This window comes from Orcinus orca, chromosome X, assembly GCF_937001465.1.
Source record: "Orcinus orca chromosome X, mOrcOrc1.1, whole genome shotgun sequence".
Taxonomy (NCBI): Eukaryota; Metazoa; Chordata; class Mammalia; order Artiodactyla; family Delphinidae; genus Orcinus; species Orcinus orca.
Window position 1 is genome coordinate 60,017,049 of NC_064580.1, and position 24,827 is coordinate 60,041,875.

At 50.0% G+C, this 24,827-nt stretch overlaps 1 long non-coding RNA gene across 1 annotated transcript in view; it reads right to left on the reverse strand.

The window, feature by feature from the left end:
- Nucleotides 1-2,134: 2,134 nt before the first annotated feature.
- LOC117203649 (uncharacterized) overlaps nucleotides 2,135-24,827 on the reverse strand; it is a 64,706-nt gene continuing 42,013 nt past the window's right edge. Inside the window, exons 2-3 of the long non-coding RNA XR_004486498.2 lie at nucleotides 3,075-3,216; nucleotides 2,135-2,334 (exon numbers count right to left, since the gene is read on the reverse strand). This is a non-coding gene — a long non-coding RNA (uncharacterized LOC117203649). The remainder of the gene's footprint in view (nucleotides 2,335-3,074; nucleotides 3,217-24,827) is intronic.

The following is a 24,827-nucleotide window of genomic DNA, read 5'->3' on the forward strand; positions in this document are numbered from 1 at the left end:
GATATTCCTGATACTCCTACCAACGCCCTCCCCAGTAGTTGCAACGACTCTAGGCTGCAAGGCCCCTCGTTCTTTTCTGAGAACCCACGCTGAGAGGATTCAGGCCCCCAAGGACCTTACTTCTTTGGGGAGACTTCTGAAGGACTGTCAAAAGGCAGAGGGAGTCGGAGGACCACAGTTAGGATCGGCGGATGGCAGCCATAAGGTTAGAGATTTCAGTGCACTTCAGAGAAGGATTTCCTGTCAGGTTGAGCTGTTCTGCAAGAGAACAGCTATCTCAGGCTCTAGTGAGACCCCCGTCCCCAGAGGTGTGTAAGTAGAGGCTGGATGGACAACCATGAGAGATGCTATTGCAGACCAGTGAAAGAAGGGTGGGGCTATTTTATTCCTGGGTCTCTCTCTGTGTTTATTTTTTCGTTGTTGTGATCACTACAGACCCACAGGGGTGTCTGACCTCTGGTCAACTCTCCTCACCACAATATCCGTGCAAGTTCTCAAAGTTCAAGACAGAAACAACAAGGCTAAGAGCAAATCCAAGACATGATCAGAGGGGGAAAGAGAGGAGAAAAGAGTCAAGGAGAAAAGAAAAATAAGAGAGAGAGACAGAGCGGGGAGGACAAGGAAAGTGAGAGAGAGAGAGGAGAGACAGAGACAGGTGAAAAGGGGAGATAGAAATATATATATATATACACACCAAGCCAGAGGCAGGGAGAAAGTTGAGACAGAGAACTGCTCCTGGATTCATGCTCCTTTGTCTCTTCCAGCAGCTCCGGGGTTTCTGAAGAGCCTTATTCCCCAGCTAACCCTGTAACCCTACCCATGCCTTCAAAGGCAAGGGAGTGGCCCCCAGGGGCAGCTGTGCCTGCTGCGTGGGTCAGGGCCTTGGAACACGCCTGAGGCCAGAGCGCCCCTAGGTGAGACCTGGCCCAGGCCACCAGGCATCTCCCTGCTGCACCTTTGGGCAGAGAGAGGCTTCCGCTGGGGCCCCCGTGGCTCCAGGACCTGGGCAGCCAGGAAAAGACTCTGGGGGAGGCGGTCTCTGCCTTCACAGGTCTGCCACCCGGCAGAGGGAGCAGACTGGGGTTCTGGTGGCCCCAGAGAGCAGAGCTGGGCCCCCAGGGTGGGAGCCACCACTGGGAGCATTCGGCTCAATTCTGGGAAGAACTTCAGAGCCGGCAGAGGCCCTTCACAGGGGCCCGGGCGTGCAGAGGTGTGCACGGAGGCTAGTTGGCTGCCCATGGTGGTGGTGGTGGGAGCCTTGTGGGGGAGTGAGACCAGAGAAGTTCAAAGCCAGAGAGAGAGTGACTGATTCTGTGATTCCCATGTCCTCAGCAGGCAACACATCTTTCCAGCCCAAAGGGGAGGATCCTGCTGTGTTACTTTAAATAGCTCAACTTTCTAATAAGGCTTTTATTCACATTTTTACATAGGAATATTTTCCATGGTTCTATCTTAAGAATTTGTATGTAGCTATGTAGTAATGTCTATAGCCATGTAACTATATATCTATAATATCTATGTATTTATGAATTTCTACATCTATCTGTGTATCTCTATATCTCTGCATCTCCATATCTCTATATCTAAGTAACTGTGTATCTATGCATTGATCTATCTCTTTGTTATGTATCTAAATAGCTCTGTATCCATCTATGTCTCTCTCCCTTTATAAGAAAGGCTGAGGGAGACCCCGGAGAGTTTAGGACCCCTGCTGCCTGAGCTGCCCCTCTCCATGGCCACTGCCTGATCTCCCATCCCCTTTCCCACCAGACGGTGGCCATCCTGGGCCTGGGCCAAGGGGTTACCGTGAGGAAATTGGCCAAAGTATGGAAAGCCATCCTCTGAAGCCAGTAGCAGCTGCTTTGCTTGCGTCTGTCGGGGGTGAGGAAGATGGGAGAGCAGGAATAGAGTCGTGGGGAAGTGGGGGGGGGGCGCGGTGTGGGAGCATGGGGAATGTGAGAGTGGCTGCGCAGTCGTGAGTTTTAATTCTGGGAGGCAGAACATCGCATGAGTAGCCTGCACTGGCATTCTCTTGCTGTGTGATCTAGGACGATGTCCTGCCCCTCTCAGGCCTTCAGTGTGCCCATGTACACCATGAGCCTCTTGAAGGGTCCTTCCGGAGCTGACACCCTAACAGGGCGGTAGTCCCCACACTTTTAAATCATGGATTCCCATCACTAGAGCATTTTGAGCGCAGCAACACAATATATCCACAGGGATTTATTTATACATAAGGTAGTGGTTAAGAACACAGACTCTGGGGCCAGCCTGTGAATATGCATCCTGGCTCTTCCACTGGGTATGTGGCTTGAGGTCTCTTGGCCTTAGTGGTCCCTGTAGAAAGAGGAGATAGGAGTCCTATTCATTGCCATCAAGTGGTTGTGAGGGTCTGGGACAGAGTACATAGATGCAGAGTATATAGATGTTGTTCTTACTTTACATGTATTACTTTGCTAATTGATGATGTAGGCTTCAAATTGCCTGTCCAACGTCAAAACTGTTAAAGGATGAGGTAAAAAGAAATAAAATGCTCTCTATATTGCAATATTTTCTTCTCACTCCCCAATGGGTTGCTTAGGACACTTGGTATTGTCACTGTTCTAGAGTTTGCTTGTGATTCCTTCTCTGGTTTTCTACTAGAGAAGCGTAAGTTTGAGGCTAGGCCCCCAAAGCTGACAAGGATGCCAACCTGGACCTGGGCCTGCCTCTCACCACGCAACCACTCCTAGATATGCTGCATCTTTCCAGGACTCCTCTCCCACGGAGGGGCTAAAGGTCCAGAAGAACCAGGTTTCCCAGCCCCTGAGGACCAGCAAGGTCTGGGGGCCTCACACGTGGCCCACAGGCTCAGCTGCCCACACCCCAGGACGTCCCCCTCCCCATTCTCCTCAGCCCAGAGCCTAGGGTCGAGGTGTAGCCTCTTCCTCTCTCCCTTACCACAGCCAACGTCTCCACCACAGAGCAAGCAAGCTAAGTCCAGGGCTCACAGCCAGCACAGAATCGCTGTTTCTTGGATGGGTAATAATGAGAGCTCGCCATTACTGAGCACACATGCACTTTCTTAAGTAGTTTACCTGCATTGTCTCTTTGAATCTTCCCAGAGATCCTATGAAGCAAATGCTCTTCTTCCAATTTAACAGATGAGAACATCACCAATCAGTGGGAGAGCAGGGAAACCAGCTGCCAGCAGCCGGGCTGGAGAGCAGCCTCTTCACCCTGTGACAGTGAATGAACAAGTGAGGGAATGGTTTCCCTGTCCCCCTTCACGCTTTCCCAAGGCACCTGCTGTCCCCTTCCTGAATTCTGGGTTTGCTCTGACCCCCAGCCCCCCGCTTCCCCACCCTCTATCCCTTGGTGTCCAGCTCAGTGAGTCTGCACCCCGCCCCCACCCCAGGCCCGGGGCTCCTGTACCCCCATCCCCGCTCCCGGCAGGACCCCCTCCTGGGAGCCCCGCCCCCGTGGGCCTCCGACCCGCAGGTAATCCCCTCCCCCCTTCCTGCCCCCGCAGCTCCAGCCCCTTCCAATTAGCCCGGTCTCGGATCCCCTCCGCTGGGAACGGGCGCCCCCCTCCCGCCCCCTTCCCCACTCCGCTCCCACGTGGGGAGCCCCGCTCCCAGGCCCCGCCGCCCTATTCAAGGCGCTCTCCTCCATTGTCTCCGCCTGCCACTCACTCAGGCCATTAGCATTTCTAAAGCCCGCTTCTCCTGGTCGCCGCTTTGGCCTCAGCCAAAAAGGGGCTCACTTTGAAACAGACGTTTGGGGAGAGGGTGCTTCCTAGGCTACTAAAACAGCTTCCCTTTAGGCCCTCAACTCTCCAGGCCTCAATCTGCCTATAAAATGGGAAGAACTGCTCTCCCACATTTCGAGGCTTAGGACACCTGGAATTTCTCGGCTTCGAGAGTTGTTGAGAAATGGGGCAGCGCCCTGGGACCCCAATACAACTGCCCGTTCCTTCCCTTGGGTTTCTTGGGCCCTACCAATCTGGATCCTCCATCCCCCCCCCCCACCCCGCCCCGCAACGTGCCAGGGGAGATATGGAGTTTTGTCAAAACTGGTTTTCCCTGCCCTAACCCAAGCGGCCTTTGTTAAGGCCCTGGCAGGATGGGGCATGAATGGGGGTGACTTCCTTGCCCTGGCATCTGAAACCTCCCTAAGTAACTTGGGTGGAGAGACAGCGCCACCCAGTGGCTTCATGGGCTCTAAGCTAATCTCGAGGGTGGGTCCTCACATACCTGGCTTCAGGGCCCCCAAGGAGGCGTCTCACCAGAGAAACCCTCTTTACTTGTGGGATTTCTTTTGCATTGGTTTAGCTGCTTCAGATCCAAGACTAAATAAAGAGCCAGCGGTTAGAGTCCCAACGGGCTTAGCTCAACCTCGGCCCCGCCCCCATCATTCCTTTGGGCTGGCAATGGCCCTTGCTCTAGGCTCTGTTGCCAATGGCCAGTACTTTCCCCTCCCTGGGCCTCACTTTTCTCCATCTGGAAAATGGCAGAATATTCCCTAGCCACCTTCTGCTTTTCCTGGTGGGCTGAGGAAATTTGTGGGGTGGGGAGAGGGTGTAGGTCTGAGAGCCAGCCTTCGAAGACAGTTGGCCACCTGGACCCCGAGAATAGGCTCTAGACCCATTCATACTTCCAATACCCGATCCCTAGCCTTCAGCCCCTGCCTGGAGACCCATCAGCTGCTGACCAGCCCCTAAGAATACCGGGAAAATGGGACCTATTCCTCCTCAATGCCTACTTTGGTTCTTACTCCCTGCTTCTACCCTCTTCCTGCTTCCTCTCCCCTCCCCCTGCTTTTTCCCCTGTGGGCTACAGGATGCCTGTATTTCTCTTCAAGGCTGGTAGGGAGCAAAATAAAGCAAGAGTAACCCCTGTCTCCAATTAAAGTCCGCCACCCACCTCATTCCCCTCTGGGGCCCCTTCTGAGGCTGGTCTGGCTGAAGCAGGTGATGAGGGCAGAGGGGACCAATAATCAGCCCTAGAGACCCAGAGTGCACTGTCTCCATCCTCCCTCCTGGCCTCCTCCTGTGGGCCCTCCCTCAGTGCAGGTGAGGCAGTGGGCTCCAAGGTCCCTCTGGCTTGGGGAGAGAGAGGAGGTGGATTAGACCTCTAGTGTCTAGTGTCTGGAGAGAGCAGGGGAGAGGAGGAGACTTGGTCAAGAAGGAAGGAGCAGAGGATGCTCAGCTCCAGGATATAGCATGGCCTCTAAGTGTGGTCCAACCTGGACGTTCTCCCAGTCAGGAGGAGATGGAGAGAAAGAGCTGAGAGTAGTCCCAGCCACGTGGATCAGCAATACAGAGGGTAGGCCCTGCTGGTCTTGGCCTTTTCTAGCTCTGCTCCAAGGAACTGTAGGGGGTCTGGGGCCAATGGCTATGAGTGTGGGGTGCTGTATTCAAGGGGTGCCCCCCCATCCCAGAAAAGCTCTACTTGATCTGTTTTTTTTTTATTACAGTTCCAGGTGAGATTTCGTCCAGAAAAATTATTCTGCCACTGAAAAAAAAAGTTTAAAAAACCCTGACTTGATACATCCCTGCAGTTTACAAAGGGGGAAACTGAGGCCCAGAAGGGTAAATTGAGGTAGCCCTTGCACTTAGTAGAGGACCCTACACCCATAGAGTCCCCAATAAACATTTGTAGAAAGAGCTATTGAATATCAAGATATTCTCAAATAATTTTAAAGCATAAACAAGTTCACTTTCATTTTATAGATAACCATGCTACAAGATCTGCCACCTTTTCAAGCTATCTACAAAAGCTGTCACGTGAGCAGAAACAAAGAAAGTTGGGAATTTACTCAAATGTTGAGAATTGCCTAAAATCATAGCGAACTCTTGTAATCGAAGTGTAAGCACAGGGGTAATTCATAAAATTGTCCTTACCTGATGTCTAAGCCAGGAGGTATGCATATTCTTGTGTAAATTTTAGTTAATTTCTGTCATGAGTTTAACATTAGCTGCTGACGTTTGACATGAAGAAAAAGTGAAAAAGGAAAAGGCTCCTCTTGCTTTGAGGTTGAAATGTGAAAAGTGCAGTGTGAACACAAAGGTATATTCACACCTCCAGGGGTGGTTTGGTCCTGCTGCGCTCCTCATTGTCCCCGAGCCACTACTCAGGTACTTGAGCCCCTCTCGCAGCCCTCTGTGGGCCATTATGCACCACAGAGCAGAGCCTGCCGATGCGCAGTGGCACGGATTCTGGATCGTTCTCTGTAGATGATCCCCAGGCAAGTTTTAATCCCAAGCCACTTCCTCTCTCTAGGTATTGATGGGCTATCAGGAAAGTAATCTAATGTTAGGAGCTGCTTGACTAGGACATAATGATCAGGAGACACCATCTACCAAAAATGGGATTGTGTATTTCAAAGACAAATAGAAACAATTGGTAGGCTAGGCTGAGGTTTGAATTATCCATGCCACTGCTTTGCCCCACCCTCCCAGCCCACCTCGCTACGTGCCCAGTATGGATAAGTAGAAAGAGCTTTGTGCTATTGACTCTCATTGAATGTGACTTCAGGCAAACCCCTTTCCTATCTGAGCCTGTCTCCTCATCTGTAAAAAGAAAGTTCAGAGTAAACCATCTATCAAGAAAGTTAAAAGACCACCCAAAGAATGGGAGAAAATATTTGCTAATCATATATCTGATAAGTGTCTAGTATCCAGAATGTATAAAGAAGCCTTACAACTCAAGAATAAAGAGATAAATCACCCAATTAAAAACTGGAGGAGAAAAGTTGAAAGAAGTAGACATTCCTCCAAAGAAGATATACAGATGGCCATTAGCCCATGAAGAGATGCTCAACATCATAGTCATGAAGGGAATACAAATCAAAACCACAAGGAGATATCACTTCATGCCAACTAAGATGGCTATAGTTTCAAAAAAAAACAACTGGGAAAATAACAAGTGTTGGTGAGGAGGTAGAAAAATCGGAACGCTTGTTCATTGCTGGTGGGAATGTAAAATGGTACAGCCACTATAGAAAACAGTCTGTCCGTTCCTCAAAAAGTTAAACATAGAGTTACCACGTGACCCAGCAATTCCACTCCTAGGTACATACCCAAGAGAAATGAAAGCATGTGTCCACACAAAAACTTGTACCTGAAGGTTCATAGCAAAGGTATTCATAATACCCCAAAAGGTAGAAACAACCCAAAAGTCCATCAACTGGTGAATGACTAGACAAAATGCTGTATTTCCAGACAATGGAATACTATTTGACAATAAAAAGGAATGAAGCACTGATACATAAGCTACCACATAGATGAACCTTGAAAACCTAAGTGAAAGAGGCCGAATACAAAAGGGCACATGTTATATGATTCCACTTATTTGAAGTGTCTGAAATAGGCCTACTCACAGAGACAGAAGACAGATCAGTGGTTGATGGGAGCTGTGGGTAAGGGGTGTTGGGGAGTGCCTGCTAGTGGGTACAAGGTTTCTTTTTGGAGTGATGAAAATGCTCTGGAATTAGACAGTGGTAATGGTGGCACATATTAAAAACCACAGAACTGTACATTTTAAGAGGGTGAATTTTATGGTATGTGAATTACATCTCTTTTTTTTTTTAAAAAGAGTGAACTATAGCAGTAGTTTACAAATTTGGCTAAATAACATCTACTCCAGAACATCCCACCTTCTGCTTATCCTGGGCCTGAAAGTCTGTATGTTTTACATGCCTCTGTGGTGGTTCAGATGTAGCCGGATTTGGGAACCATTGGCCTATAGCTCTAACATTCTAGGTCCCTGCCTGTGTCTCTAATGAGAGGTACCTGTAAATTGTTGCACACGGCCCCTTTCTTTGTGGGAGCTGGCCCCCTCTCGTGTTCTGCATGCCCTGAAACAGCCAGACCTCACACCCCAAGAAGGACCTGTTGCATTAGCCCCAGAAACAGACCCTTCTTGTGCTCCTGGGGCACAGGGGGGTTTCAACCTCTGAGGCGGGGCTGCTGGTGTTGACTTTCCCAGTTGTCGGGGGGGCCTCCTTGCCCCTCACCTGCTTTCCCTCCAGAGCCTCCTTCAGCAAAGTCTGAGAGCCATTGCTTTCTGCTCTGGGGGCACCAACGCCAGGCCTGCCCAACTGGCCATGTGGTGAAGGAACTCATACCCACTGGGGAATCTGGCAGTGGAGGGGGCTACAGGGATGACCCTCAGGTGCCTGGGAAACCACAGGGCTGAGGCAGTTTGGCTCTGGTACCTGGACCAGATTCTGAGGAGTGAGCTCTTAGAGAGGCAGTCCAGGCCCAGTCTTCAGCACGAGGTCTGAACAGATGAGTGCTTCTTGTCCCCTTCAGGGTGTGTGAAGACATGAGCGTGTGCACAGGTCTAGTGAAGCCCCAGACTCAGCTGTGAGCCGAGATTCTAGGGCCTTGCCCATACTTCCCATAGTTTCTCCTTGCCTGCCTTCCCTCCTCCAAGGCCCAGCTCATTCTGGCTCCTCGCAGTAGCTGCAAAAAAATAACGTCCCTCCCCACCCTACTGATTGAGGATGACCCTATGTTGGGCCCAATGCAAAATGCTTTGAGATACGTTCTTTCATTTCATCCTCACAACAGTCTTTTACAGTAGGAAGTACTCTTCTCATTTTACATGAGGAACAAGAAATTCAAAGCTTAGTTATTCACTTGATTAGTATTTATTGAGCACTTATTATGTGCCAGGCATTATACTAGGTGCTGGGTCTACAGAAATGAATGAGGTCCAGCCCCTCTTGGAGACTATACTCTGTCTCCAAGCAGGAAATGAGATTTCTAGAAAATAAGTTAAGCTGGGATAGCAAGCCAGGTCCACTTGAGTCCATAAGCCCTCCTCCCTCAGACTGCCCAACCTTGGCCACACGTTCCCTCCAAGCATTGCTCCCAGCAAGACTTCCCAGGGCTGCCCTGTGGCTGGGTCTTTCCAGGAATGTGAGAAGGAAGCATACAAGACTTCCCAAAAGCCAGTGGTCCACATGCCACCATCATGACTTTTGCCATAGTCTCATCCCACCTGTTTCATTATTTAGTTGCTGTTTTTCCTTAAATGGACTCACTTCTGAAAAATAATCTTTAACATCTTCCTTAGTGTCATACTAAGCAATTCTGTGCATGAAATCATTTGTGGTGTGCCGGTTGCATATTCTCCTAATAAACCTTAAAATAAATATATCACTATTGACATATAAATCTTCATTTAGGTGCCACTTAAAATCCTCTCGATAACCCGAAAGATAAGCAACATAGTTTGGAGAAATACTTGAAGAGAAAGAAAATATGGCTCCCTTAGCTGCTTGGAAATGAACTTGCATGGAGACCACCTTTGCTGAGAAGTCGCCTTGGTAATTCTGCTCTGGGCTAGACCCTGAGTCTTTAGGGCCCAGAAATGGGTCCAGTTGAAGGTTTTGTCTGTTATTCCAAACAGGCCAGGAGGAAGTGCAGTTGCCAAGATGGTGGAAGGTCCTGCACACTGCCAGGTGACTCCTCAAGACTCTCACTCCCTCCCATCTCTGGCCAAGTCATTCCCCTGACAGAATGTTGGAGGCAAAGGGTGAAGGGTCTAGGTCTTGGGGCTGACAAAAGAAGGTAGAATCTGAGCAGCAAACCTCCTGGATGTTACAGAAATCCTGGGGAGGACTTTGAGTTCCCTCAGGCCTCAGGCCAAGGCTCACCATAGCTGGGAAGGGCAGGGATCCTGGGTCACAATGGCTGCATGATCCTGGGCAAGTAACTTCATCGTGTCTCAAATGGGGAAATAAGAGAACCTTCTGCATAGAGTGATCATGAGGGTTAAGTGAGACAAAATGTATGAGTGGACTTTGGTAACGGCCCATCCAAATATTTTCATTTTATGATCATGACTCTTCAACAAATTCAATAAACATGCTTTTCACACTTTGGTACACAAAGCATCATTCCACACCCTGTTGGGGAGGGGAAGCAATGGGCATGGAGGGATGTGAGCAAATGAATACAATGCAGTCCCTACAGTCTAGGAGCAGAAGCAGACGAACAGTTGGGGTTAAACTCTATGAAATGGCCAATCATTTTGGACCCACAACCCAGCACTACCTCTGATATCAGGCAAAGTGAAACAAATACAAAATGGAAATGGAGGAGGGAATGATTTTCTGTTACTGAAAAAATTGGGAAGGTTTTCCATGAGGAAGTGACTTTTTTTTTTTTTTTTTTCTTCAGTACGCAGGCCTCTCATTGTTGTGGCCTCTCCTGTTGCGGAACACAGGCTCCGGATGCGCAGGCCCAGCGGCCATGGATCACGGGCCCAGCCACTCCGCGGCATGTGGGATCCCCCCAGACTGGGGCACAAACCCGCGTCCCCCGCATCCGCAGGCGGACTCTCAACCACTGCGCCACCAGGGAGGCCCCAGGAAGTGACTTTTGACTGAGCCTCGAAGGATGGGCTGGATTGTAATCAGCTGCAAACCAGGGAGAAAGAAAGGCCTTGCAGGCTAAGAGTGGAAAGAGTGGCAACAGTGACATGGGGGTGGGGTCAGGGGCACCTGTTTGGGGATGAGGTGGCCTGGGTACCTGGGCAAATGAGCTGCTGGGAGAGCTTGGTGGGATCATTATAGAGGGTCTGAGATGCTGGTCTTGCCTTACCTGGGGAGTTGGCAGCTGCCCATCAGCAAACAGGGACAGCTGAGCATTCCTCTCTGCTTACTGGGGCAGGTGGCCCGAAGTGGGGCAGCAGCCTTCCCACTTTGCCACTAAAGGCGAGCATGGCAGCAAGAGAAATTGTAATCAGCCAAAAGAAAGAACTTTTTGGGAGTCAGCTGTGAGAACCTGTTCTAGAATGGCCAAGGAAGGCTAAGGAATCTCCTCCCCTGGAGACCTTGAAAAGCAGGAGAGATTCTCATCTGTCTGGTCTGGAAGAATTCTGCCCAGAGGCAGGGGGCTGGACTAAGTGACCCATTTGGGTTCTTTCCAGTCTGCAGCCTAGGTGATCTCATTGTTCCCTCTTCTTCTAGACGGGGTTGTCTCGCCCCAGCTCAGACTCATTGGGATTATTCCTGTTGTTAGAGATCTCCCAGGCCCCCAGAGCCACGGCTCTTCCGGTTGGTGACTCACAAACTTGTCATCAACATCATCCCAGTGTCTAGCCTCCATCCTCCTTGCTGTCAGCTTGATTAAGCTTAGCCTTTCTCTTTCTAGCTTCCTTTGAAGTTGAGGAAACATAAGTTATTATCCTTATATAGCCAAGACCTTCCATGGTCAGCCTTACCTCCAGCCTTCCTCTCACCTCTGAAGAGATAGTCAGGGCCTCACAGATAGAATAGGTTTTAGAGTTGAAGGGCCTGGGTTTGAGTTTTGATTAGTTGTGCAAACTTGGGCAAGCCATTTAAGGGCAGGGATTAAGTCAACTAACATCTGTGGAGCACTTGCTATATGCTCAAATACTACTTGCTGAATGAATCAAATGTAGGTATTATCCCTATTTTATGGGTAGGAAAACTGAGGCTCTAAGAGATAAAGTTTCTTGCTCACCATCACCAACTAAGTAAGTACTAAAGCTAGAAATGGAACTCAGACTTCACAGATTCCCAAAACTGTGCCTTTTCCACCCTGTGGTGTTATATCTTGCCTCACCGCTCAACCTCAGTTCTCTCATCTATAAAATGGGGCTAATCCTCTCTGCCCCACAGAGTTATTGGGAGCATTAAAAATGTACATACTGTATGTGAAAGTGATGTGTAAGCCAAAAAGTGCTGGGCAGACACTAGATAATTATAACTCTCAAGCCCTGGTCAATCTTCTGGGCTTCTGCCAACACTTTTGAGAAGCTATTCTGGAAGGCAGCAGGCAGAGTCGGTTTCTCCCTTCCTCTACCATTGGAGGATAGAAGAGGACTCTCTTCTATCACAGCTCTTATTGTACTGGGTTGGAATTCTTTCTTTAGCATGTTTGCCTCCCTAATTCAACTGTAAGCTTCTCCAGGGCACAGTGCTTGACACACAGTAGCACTCAACAAGTTTGGTTTGAATGAATGAATGAATGAATGCGGTACCTTGCCCTCACAGACCTGCTCCTACTCTGTCAGTGGTCCAGCCTCCAACCTCCCTACCCAGAGCCCAGCTTCCTAACTGGGCCACCCACCACTAGCCTTCCAATCTCATGGTCACATGTTGACCTTGGCCAGCTGGCATTCAGTCCTCAGCATCTGACACTCAGCATCCTTCTACCAGAAGTGCCTTTCCCCACCCAATGCCCTCTTGTCAAAGTTCATATTCCACCTCGTCCATGAAGCTTTCCCTGACTACCCACCTTGTCCCAAACTAAAGGTGATCTAATTTTCCCATGAGCCCCCATTGCATAGAGTAGGTACCCTTTAGAGAACTCCTTAATATCCTCTACCTTCTCAGACAGTCATGTACATCCCACTGTGTGACCTTGGCAAGTCCCTACCCCTGATCTGGGTCTCAGTCTCCAATCTGTGCATATGTGTCCCACAACTCTTCCAACCCTTCCATCCTGTGACCTGGCTTCTTTGGGGCTCAGGGAGGATAAGACACCAAAGAGCTCCAGTTGGGGCCTTTGACTCTTGACAGCACGTGCCCAGCTCCCAGGCCTGAAAGTCAGCTGCTCAGATATTACTAGCTAAGTGACTTGCTTAATAAAGGGATAAATAAATATCTACTTAACATGATTACTGTCAGAGGTCTGAGCTACAGGACCTTTCCATTGCTGGAGTTTTATTGCAGGAGAAGCTGATCAGTTCTAATTAGCCAACTCCCAGGTGTTTAAAGCAGAGGCAAGAGCAAGGGGAGAGGAGGGGATTGGGGAGTGGAAGGCAGGTGGGGAAAAGACGGAGAAGGCGTTCTACACTCCCCTCTCTCAGCTGCCTACCTGCCATGGTCGGGCTCAGGACTCCTCAGGAACCCCAAACATAGTGACACCTCAGGCACCTCACCCATCTGGGATGAAGGAAGCTTCTTGAGAACGTACTATGTGCCGGGTACTGTTCCAAGCCTGTTCTCTGCATGATCTCATTTGATCCTCGCAATGACCTGCAGAAGCAAGAACTCTTCATTGTCTCATTTCCTAGTTGGGGAAACTGAGATGCACAGAAGTTAAGCCCGTTGTCTGAGCTCACACCACAGGGAAGCAGAGGAGCTGGGACTGGGTCTGATTCCAAGGCCCGGGTTGCTGTCTTTGGCATCTGATACCACTCCAGGTGACAGGCCCAGAGGGTTTGTGCTGCTCAGAGAGAGATTTGGATAGGCGGTGACCTCCCTTTGCTGTGGTACTCAGCCTAGAGGTCTTCCAGGATGGGCCAAACTGGGCACATCCAGAGCTGGCAGGGTACCTGAGAGAGCTGGTCATCATTTGATTCAAGAACTCCTCCTCCTCTGATTCAGGTCAAAGCTCTGTGCTGGAAATCCTGGATGACTCAGATCCCCGCCCTCAAGGAGCTCACATTCAAGGGAAGTCTATGAATATTTGAATAGCAAGTCATTCAAGTGTAAAAATGTACGGGAAGAGATACAACTACCTTCTATCGCTTAATTCCTCTGCTTAGAAATTTTTCCTAGGCTTTGAGGCCCTAAGTCAGAAAATCTGGGTCTCCTTCCATGAGACCGCTTGCGGTGTGGGAAGGAGCATGGACTGTGGCATCTGGATTTGAATCCAAGATCTCCCATATATTAGTCCCTCTGCCTCTCTCTCTCTCTGGCCCGCCACCCTTCTGGACCTAGCTTCACAACTGTTACCTGAGCACACTATCTCCTAACTGGCCTCCCTGCTTCTCTGGAATCCATTCCTCACACTGAAGCCAGAATGAGCTTCGTATGACAACCCCACTCTAAGTCCTTCAAAGTCCTCACCACAGCCTACGAGGCTTCCGTGACCTCTGGCTTCATTTCAGGCCACACTCTCTCACTCACCGAGCTCTGCCACACTGGCCTTCTTAATGTTGCTTAAGAAATCCGATCTCATTTCTACCTCAGGGCCTTTGTACTTGCTATTCCGGCTACCTCAGTGCTCTGATCCCAGCCATTTGCATTCCTGGCCTCTTCTCATTCTTTTTTTTTTTGTAAATTAATTAATTTATTTATTTTTGGCTGCCTTGGGTCTTCGTTGCTGTATGCAGGCCCTCTCTAGCTGCGCGAGCAGGGGCCACCATCCCTTGTTGTGCTGCACAGGCTTCTCATTGTGGTGGCCTCTCTTGTTGTGGAGCATGGGCTCCAGGCACTCCAGCCTCAGCAGTCGTGGCACGTGGGCTCAGTAGTTGCAGCTCCCTGGCTCTAGAGTGAAGGCTCAGTAGTTGTGGCTCGCGGGCCTAGCTGCTCCACAGCAAGTGGGATCCTCCCGGACCAGGGCCCAAACCTGTGTCCCCTGCACTGGCAGGTGGACTCTTAACCACTGCGCGACCAGGGAAGCCCCTCTTCTCATCCTTAAATGTCACCTCCTCAGGGACATTTTCCCTGTTCACCCTATCTTAGACAGCAGTAACCCCTTTGTTCTCAATTTGAGTACTTTTTGTTTCCATCCAAACACCACAATTGGTAGTAATTTTTTATTCCTTCAAAAATGTGTTTATTGTCTGTTTCCTCCCACTCAGATATAAGCACCATTAGGGAAATGACTTTGTCACCACCACTGTGCCTTGGACAGAGTTTGGCACATAGTCGGTGCTCAATACAGACTTGGTAGATAGACAGATGGATGGGTAGATGGTTGGAGCAATGAATGAATGGCCATTTCTTAAAGCTGTTGTGAGGATTAAATGAGCTGATGCATATTAAATGTCTGGCACAGAGCCCAGCAAAGAGCCCAGCTCAATAACTAGTATTTGAATCTGCGTGTGACCTGCTGGCTAGCACCCAGCTATTCCCTGAGCCAGCCCCACCTTAGCCAGCTAGCTCTCCATCCCACCAGCCTGCTCCCGGCAAGGCCCAGCTCCTACTGCCCTGGAAACAAATCCGTTCTCACCCATAGGCAGTGGTGTGCTGGAGTTGAGTGCCACTTGTTAATAACTCAGGAACTTTACAAGCAGATTGTTAAACTATTGGTAGCTTCAGAGTGGCCATGGTGGGAGTATTTACACCACAGAAATTGGCAAATAGTACAAATCCCACCCCCCCACACACAAAGAGCCAGTTTACCAGTACACCCCGCTAGTCTTCTCTCCTGCTGCACCCCCCGTCAAAGTGCACTGCCCCATGTTCTCTGCCTGAGTCCAGCCTGCCAGCCTTCAAGGTTCAGATCAAGGACTGACTCCCCCAGAAAGGCTTTCAACCTCCCTGATCTCACCTCTGCTGACAGCCTTAGTGCCACAGGCAAGGGTACCTAAGCCAGCATTCCTATATATTGATTTGTCTTCTTTTTCTCCAAGTGAACATGAAGATCTTATCCCTGAAGCTTACTTTTAAAACTGCAAAAGCAGGAACATGGTTGACATACTTACTTCTTCTAGTCCCTCAGGGTGCCTGGCACAAGACTGGGAACTGGAGAGGTGTCAGTAAAGTGTTCACGGCAGCAAGTGTCCAATAACAGACAAATATGGATAAAGAAGAGGTGGTATATATACAATGGAATATCAGCCATAAGAAAGAATGAAATAGTGCCATTTGCAGCAACATGGATGGACCTAGAGATTATCATACTAAGTGAATTAAGTCAGTCAAAGACAAATATCATATGATATCACTTATATGTGGAATATTCAAAAAAAATGATACAAATGAACTTATTTACAAAACAGAAACAGACTCACAGACATAAAAAACAAACTTATGGTTATCAAAGTGGAAATGGGGGGAGGGATAAATTAGGAGTTTGGGGTTAACATATATACACTACTATATATAAAATAAATAAACAGCAAGGACCTACTGTATAGCACAGGGAAATATATTCAATATCTTGTAAAAAATCTATGATGAAAAAGAATCTGAAAAATAATATATATGTATACACACATATATATACATATATATGGCTGAATCAGTTTGCTGTACAACTGAAACTAACACAACAGTGTAAATCAGCTATATTTCAATAAAAATTCTTTTAAACAAACAGCAGCAAGCTGGCAAAGTGGCAGGAGTCTAGGGAAACAGGGAAGCAGGAGCCCTACATTTGGCTCAGCTCAGCCACTGACTTGCAGTGTGACCTTGGTCCAGTCCCTTTACCTTTCCAGGCCTCAGTTTACCTATCTAAAATGATGCTGATGATTTTTTTTTTTTTTTTTTGTGGTACGCGGGCCTCTCACTGTTGTGGCCTCTCCCGCCGTGGAGCACAGGCTCCGGACACGCAGGCCCAGTAGCTATGGCTCACGGGCCCAGCCGCTCCGCGGCATGTGGGATCTTCCAGGACCGGGGCACGAACCAGTGTCCCCTGCATCGGCAGGCGGACTCTCAACCACTGCGCCACCAGGGAAGCCCGATGCTGATGATTTTTGAAGCTTCCTTCAAACTTCAGGATTCCAAGGGCTTGTTCATTGAATGATATGCAAACGAGTGTTTATTATTTGATGCGAAAACTCTAAGGTACTTTCAAAGAAACAGTTCCTGGCACCCCTTCCACCACGTTCACCACAAGAGAAGATTTAGAAGGGCCTTTGGGACAATTGAACCCAGGGCATTTTTATGCATTCTGCAGATAATGATAGCTAGGGTTTACCGAGCCCTTGTGATGTGCCAGGTACTATTCTAAACACTTGACATTGATTAACCAGTTTAACCTTCACAACAACAACTCTAAAAAGGTAGATACTATTATCAATGTCCATTTTACAGATGGGGAAGTGAAGGTTCAGAGAAGTGAAACAACTTGCCCAAGTCACACAGTTTGGGAAGTAGTAGAATCGAGGCTTGAACTAGGCAGCCTGATTCTAAATCCCATACACCTGACCACTGTGCTGCGCTCCTTTGTAGTTTCTCAGAGGAAGTAGCTGTCCTTCAGAGGTCCTGCAGCCCCCAGACAGAGAGCTAGCTTTCCCACCTGCACCCCAACAGGTCCCATTGTAGTGCAAGCTTTACCAATAGGCAGAATGCCTTAGAGGAAATGTCACATCTCGCTGCCTCCACCTCCCAGCTATGTGACCCTGGGCAGGTCCCTCTGCCTCTCTGAGCCTCAGTTGTCTCATCTATTTCACACAGGGCTCTTATGAGAATTAAGAGAGGAAGGAAATTAGCATGTATTGATTGTCTCTGTGTGTATTTAAATTTTCATTAAATTACCTCTTCTGGTTCTTCTAGAGAGAACTTATTTTTCCCATTTTACTTAGTGAAAACATCCTCAGAAAGGGTAATAATTTCCTCTAGGCCATGCAGTTAGGTGGGGCAGAAATAGGATTAAAACCCAAGACTTCAAGTTTTTTTGGTTTAAATAAGCTTTTTATTTTAGAACAGTTTAAGATTTACAGAAAAAATTGAGAAGACTGTACAGAGTTCCTATATACCGTGTACCCAATTTCCCCATTCTCAACATCTTACATTAGTGTAGCACATTTGTTACAATTAACGAACCGATATTGATACATTAGTATTAAAGTCAGATTTCCTTAATTTTAACTGAATGTCCTTTATTCGTTCCAGAATCCCATCCAGGACACCACACTACATCTAGTCACCTTGTCTCCTTAACTCCTCTGGGCTATGGCTGTCTCTTAGACTTTTCCTTGTTTTAGATGACCTTCACAGTTTTGAGGAGTATAAGGTATTTTTGTAAGGTAAGATAAGGTATTTGGTAGTCTGCCCCTCAATTAGGATTTGTCTGATGTTTTTCTCATGGTTAGACTGGAGTTACAGGTTTGCGGGAGGAAGCCCACAGAGGTAGAGTGCTCTTCTCATCACATCGCATCAAGGGTACATGCTCTCAGCATGACTTATCACTGTTGATGTTGACAGTGATCACCTGGCTGAGGTGTGTTCATCAGGTCTCTCCACTGGAAAGTTACTCTGAGTTTTCGCCCTTTTCCATACTGTACTCTTTGGAAGGAAGTTGCTATGCACAGCCCACACTTAAGGACTGCGGAATGGGGAGATGTGCGTCGCCTCCTTGTGGGAACAGGATCAACATAAATTACTTGCAATTCTTCTACACAGGAGATTTGCCTCTTCTTCCCTGTTTATTTATTATGTAGGTTTTCATCCATTCATTCAATCACTTATTTATATCACTGTAGACTCATGGATATTAGTTTTTTACTTTGGGTTATAATCCAATACTACATTATTAATTCTGTTGCTCTAATTGTGTCCCTTTGACCCATCATTGTGGGTTTTATTTCTTTGGCACTTCCTTCCTTTCTGGCACTACAAGATGCTCCAGGCTCATCTTTATTTCCAGCTGCAGCCCTGGAATCAACCACTTCTGTGAGGAACTCTGATTCCTTTATTGGAAAATGGTCTTAGAAACCAAGATCTGGGCACTGGGTGTGTTCATTGCTACTGGGCCCTCTCAACTAACAGAGTAAGAAGATATATGTGTGCATGCTAACTAGTGTATATACACATATCAGTAAGTGCTTCTCCGTGTAACTATTTGTACCCATGTTAAGCTAAACATGAGTTTACGCTGATATCTCCCATTCTAATCCATTACTGCTTGGATCGCTCCAGCCTTCCCCTTGCTTATTTGTATACGCCCACTCCAACAGTGAGCAACCTGGCTCCTGTCATCCACCATCCGACTTCGTGCTCTTTTATAGCCCTCCTCCCTTACTCCTTCCAGGTTCCCAAGGCCTACCTGCCAGCTGCCATGGGGAGTAGCTGTGTTCATCTCTCCTGGGCTGTGGGTGGCCCTAGGTGGTGGCGGTGATTTTACAGCCTGGGAAACTCTTGCCGTCAGGCCCTCCCTGGCGTGCTTTCCACAGGCAGCCCTTAGGGTAGCCTCCCCCAGTCCTTCCGAGGGCGCAGGGGGGTTGCCCCAGCACCTGTCTGTGGGCAACTGAGCCTTTAGACCTGCAGGAACTCATTGCTGGTGTGACAAGCAGCCCCTCCTCCATTGGCTGGTGTGCTAGTCTCACTGCCTCCTCCCCCACCATCCTTCTCCTTAACCAGCCACGGCATTTTCTTGCTCAGCCCTGGTCAGCCCCACAGTTCCTAGCCAATGGGCTGGCATGAGATGTGGTGGAGGATGCAGAGAAACTTGGAATTCCAGGCATGGGCAATACACAGCATGGAGGGGCTAAGTCTCCTTTGGCCAAAGTTCAAATGAGTTCAGCTCAGTGGCTGCCACCTTGGAGCAGTATGTTCTATGACCCCATGCAAGCAGGGCCCCTGCCCCAGCGTCACACCTCAGGGGGCCCTGTGGTTTGGAGGGCATTCCTCCACATGTGGTAATGTCCCCTCTGGTGCTGAATTCCAGCCACGGCCAGCACTGCCTCACCGGTAGAGTGCTCTGAGCCCAAACATGGACCCAGGTAGGCCCCAATCCCTATTACTCCTCTTTGGGACACTCACTGGCTACTCCATGCATGGGGTCAACCAGATGCCCTGAGGAGCTCCTAGACTCACATCTATGGTGTCTTTCGGGGTCCTGGGGCTAAGCTGGCACAGTATTTTTTTCACAGGATCACGGAAGAGAGTAGGTTGCCAGAATTGTGTTAACATGCTGATTTGGGGTAACTTGAATTGTTTATATAATAGGGGCCTTACACTCCTCATACACACACACGCACACACACACACACACACACACACACACACAAATATATGTCTGTTTATTATATAAACATATATTTTTTTTTCCCCAAGGCTTATATACTCTAGGGCAGCCATTCCTTAGACCTTATGGAGTTAAAAGCACAGAATGTCCAAGCCAGGAGAGAGTTTTGAAGCCATTTAGCCCAAGGCATTCCTGGTATATATGAGTCATCCCCCTCCCCCCCACCCCCACTTGCCCCAGAATCTGCTCTGGGCCTGTCCAGCCTGGAGTTGCCGGGGATGGAGAGAGGAATAAGTCCCTGTTGTTGCCTCCCAGAGTCTCCCAGTCTAATGGGAGATACAGGTACAGAAACTGTCACTTTGAATACAATTAAAAGAATAGCCATAGTAATAATAAGAACTGCGACTTACTGAGCCCTTACGGTGTGCCAGGCACTGTGCTCTATGCTTTGCACATATCATCTTATTATTTGCTCTCAATGAGCTCATGAAACAGGTGCTTCCCTATGATAGAGGAGGTGACTCAGTCTCAGAGATGTAAAATGGCATACGTGTGAGAGCCCAGAGTGCCCTTCAGCTCCGTCTGGCTTCCCAGCCTGAGTCCTTTCACACTCTCAGGCCTCAAGCCTGAAGAAATGGAGGCCAAGTGGGCCAAGGCGACTTGCCCAGAAAGAAAGGACTTGAATCCAGTTCCCTCTGCCCTTGGCCCTGCAGGGAAGCCGCCGCGCTTTGCCAGAAAGACGGTGGCATGTGTCCATTGTCCTGGCTCTCCTCTCCTGTCATGGTCTCATCCCCTGGCACGGCCCCAGCCCCGGCTTGAGGCGGGCCAGCCATGTGGCTAGCACATCTCCCTTTCAGCTCTGCCAGGCCTGCAGCTGGCCCACCCCTCGCGTGCCCCCTCCAGTGCCCAGCCCCCTCTCCTAGGCCAATGACTCGGCCCTCCTTCCTTTCAGCATTCCTGCCAGCTGGTGTGTGAGCCCTGTGCAAGGAGGCTGGGTTGCCATGGCAGCCGGGGAGGGCTGGTGTGGAGGGCGGGTCGCTGTGGTACAGAGCTCCTGACCTCCCTAGGAAGGGAGGCTGTGGCCCCTGGGCCTGGTAAGTGCTTCAGCAGGTCACCTCAGAAGGCCTGTCCCCACCCTGCCCTGGCCCTCTGCCTGCACGGGGTGTGCTTTAAGAGTTTTCACCACACAGAGAAAGGGATGAGCTAGGGAGGAAAAATGCCCAGGCCCTTCAGAGCTCAAGCCCAATATAGCAGAACTAATTTGAAATGTCACTTAGGGCAGTCTCGCTCCCAGCCAGTGAAAAGCTGGTTTATTTACATAGCCCGCCGTGGCAGAAGGCCAAGAGCCCTGCCATGCCAGGGTGTAGGGGATGGGCGGCTGGGAGCCCTGGCTGCGGCCCCTTGGCCTGGACCTCGCTCAGAACCACCACCTGGAAACCCCTGTGGGCAGAAGGGTCAGATCTAATAGACCCCACGCATGCCTCCCCACTGCAGCCAGTGCTCTCCCTCCTCCGGGTCCCAGGTCAGGGCAGGAACCAATTCTGTGCCAGGCACTCTGTTGCACGCTTGACATGGTTTTCTCCTTTTCCAAGCTCTGAGAGGAGGAGTGATTATCCCCACGTCACAAGTGAGGAGACTGAGGCTGGAAAGGATGTGTGACTTTCTGGGGGTTAGACAGCCAGGAAGTGTCAGCTGGGATTCAAATCCAGGTCAGTCTGATTCCTGAGCCCATGCATCCCTTCCCTCACCCCCGCACTCCCCGTAACGATACCCTGTATCTTAATTCCTTGGCTTCCACCAGCCCAGCCACTGCCCAGGACATGGCCTTTTTAAGCACAACCCCTATGGGCCCTACTGGATCGCCCAGTGAGCCACTGGTCTGGGGACTGACAGGCCTGGGGCAAGTCGGGGTGGATTCGGGCCCCCAGCAAGAGAATGGAGGCTGTTCCTGGTGCCCACTTGTGTGCTTCCATCAGGAGGACCCTGAGGTTCGTGGCTGAGAGGGGACACAGAGAACTGACAGTCTTGTCTGTACTTCATTCTGTTATGTACCAAACACGTACTGAGCATCAATTATGTGCCTGGAACTGTGCTGGGGGCAGGGGTACAAGGACGAGAAAGACATACTCTCTGTCCTCACAAAACATCTGGTCAGCATCCACAATAATAATACAACAAGGGCTAACGTCAAGTGGTCTATGCTGGGCACTGTTTTAAGCAGTGGCTTAATCTATATCATCCCTTTAGTGATGCCATGAGATAGGTACTATTATTATTCCCCATCCCCCAGATGAGGAAACAGAGCCATTGAGAGAGAAAATGTCTCGTCCAAGGTCACACAACTAGCCAGTGACAAAGGTGGGGTTTGAAACCAGGCAGACTGCCTTCAGAAGCCACACCCTCAATCCAGCATTATCTAGAATAAGAGGAAGAGGGCTGAACACTGCAGCCAGAAGAGTCAGGATTAGACAGAGAACAGGTCTGCCAAGGGCATTTCGGTGGGCAAGCATGGGAGGATTTTGCCAGCTGGAGTCCCTTCCTAGGCATTTCTCCAGAGGGAAGGAGCTCAAGGGTGGCCCGAGCTACCGTCAGAGAAGTCTGCCTGCTCTATCAGATTTTGTCTCTATTTTTCTTAGGTTTCCTCTTCTGGCTGATTGTTGGAGCCCAGAGGCTCAGCCAGCCAGGGGTTAACACTCTGAGGGGCCCATTGGAGAAGGGCCTGCTCTTTGTGCCAGGGCCCTGGGGAGAGGATGTGGCTGGGATCAGCTGGGAATCATTAAGGATGCTGGCGGGGCAGACTGAGGTGGGGAGGGGCGTGGAGTAGGCCCAGAACCCAAGGCCAGGACGTGGTAGGCAGACAGCAAGCAGGCTCTGAGCTGAGGGGGCAAACACAGGGTCAGACGAGTAGTGGGAGCTGCTTAGCCCAAAGTCGAGACCCTGCTCTCTAAGTGGTCCTCCCTGAGGCTCAAGATGAAGGGAGCAAACATCCGGAGAGAAAGCTCACAGTGGAAACGGAGACTTGAGCTGGTGGGTGGAGGAGGGCGCTGGAAGTCTTTTAAGACCCAGGCCCCTTGGAGGGTTGGGAGACCGTCATCCACACTCCACTTTGCTGTGTGCCCTTCTGGGATTTTCCAAAGCAGCCCAGGGAGGACGAGAGACCTCAGTGGCACTAAGGGCTAAGCCGTTCCCTCCCCCTGGCCCCAGCCCTACGCCAGCGCCCACCAGCTGTACATTCCCCTCAGCAGAAAGGAGCACGTGGGACCTGCCTTTGCAAGTGCTATGAGCTCTGGAGAGTTTTATCCAGTAAGTGCTTCTTGACCTAGAAACCTAAGGAGGAGTGGGAAGGGGAGCGGAGCGGCTGCTGTGTGGGTGGGAGGCCCAGCCAAGCTCCCCGGGCAGTCGGCTCAGAGCTGGCACTGAGGCTGCCTTGAGGAAAGGGGGCAGCACAAGCTGGCATGTTGGCGGCAAAGCTGCTGACTTTGGGGCCCCGATTTGGGGAGGAGGGGAAAACTCAGATCCTGCTTGAGCCCAACCAGAACTGCAGTGAATTCCACAGAGCAGGGGGACTGTGGGACACATCACCAGAGGCCGATGAGGACTGGGAGAGGCTCCATGGAAGATCAAGTCTGATCCTAGGGTTCCTCTAACCTCCTTGGCTGACTCGGGGTCCCAAGGACCTGTGAGCACCTGTGGGACAAGCACTCTTCAGTCCATGCTGCAGGCCCCCATGACATCTCAGCTGGCCTTAAGCAAACAGGTGGTCAGCAGAAGGAACAAGACACTTTGGAGGTCCAGAGCCCTAGTGAGCCAGGCGTGAGCTGGGAAAATGTGGCTGGAGCGACTTGAAGGTTCTCAGAAATGTCATCTAGTTGCCTCCAAGCCTGTGGGAGGAATTGTCCAGGTCCCTGTCTCCTTTGACTCCACTTCCCTACCCCAGCTCTCTCCTTATAGCCCTCCAGTGACTCTCCATTCTCCCCAAGGCTCCCCACCTGCCCATTCTCTCCTGCTACCTCCTTGCACATGAAGTCTTCCAACCCCACGTTCAGACACTACATCGAAGTGCGAAGTGTGTGTTCCCATCCCTTGCCTGTCATCCTTAGAATAGGCGGCCAGGAGCCAGCAGGGTCCCCGTGAGCCCTGTGTGGGCAGGACAGATACGTTCCCACGGGGCTTCTCTGCCTCAGCAGAGGGATGCCAACTTGGGTTACTGCGGGGGAGGCAAAGTGCAGGGAAGGAGGGGGGCAAGTGGGACAGGATAGAGCTGCTCAGTTGTACCCCAGGTCCCAGCAGCCTCAGCGGCGAAGGCTGTCAAGCCCACTGTGGCACTTGCAGAAAAGCACATGGGCACAGAGCAGGCTGCAGCAAGCAGATGGGCTGAGCTTCGTATTCCTGTACATTCTTCTCCTTCACTTCTCACACTGGCCCAGGTCCCAAGTTCCAGGTAAGCACTGGGCACTGCGGATAATTGTCAGAACCCTCCAGGTCTTCTCCATCTGTGTCTGTCGCTCAGAATCCCCGCCGGCTGCCTATCTGGGAGTCATGATGGGCTCCACATTCTCCCTTCCTTACGCCCACATCAATCAATCACTAACTCATCAAGCCCTGCCCGTTTCAACTCCTAAACCTGTCTCCTATTTTTCCTTTTTTGTGCCTTTCACTAACACTTCCCTAGTCATCAAAACGCCAACAGCACTACCTACCCTTTACCAAAGCTTTAGATATGCCAGGTTCTGGGCTAAATATATTTACATATATTTGCCTCCCTTAATCCCCTCACCAACAACCCTCTGGGAGCCGTACTCTTATTGGCTCCATTTTACAGATGAGAGAAACTGAACCCCAGAGCCGTGAAGTCCTTTGTCCAACAGCATACACTTAGTAAAGGGCAGAGCTGGGATTCCAACTTGGGCAGTCTGCTTCCAGAACACATGCACACCCGGACTCACAGTGCTTCACTGCCCTCCTACCTTCCCTCCTGGCAGCCCCACCTCTCTCACATTGGCTGCCAGGGTGGTTTCTCCAAAGCCCAGCGCCAACCATGTCTGTTTGACTCCTGGTCCTGTGCCCTATTCTGGCTTTCATTAAAGCATCCACCTATCCCTCTTCATTGCCATTACACTAGCCCAGGCTGCTGGCATCTCTGGCCTTCCAACTTCTCCATTAAGGTATCAGCTGCTTGAGAGCAGGGGCCGGTCTGTCTTGTTCACCAGCAAAGTGTCCA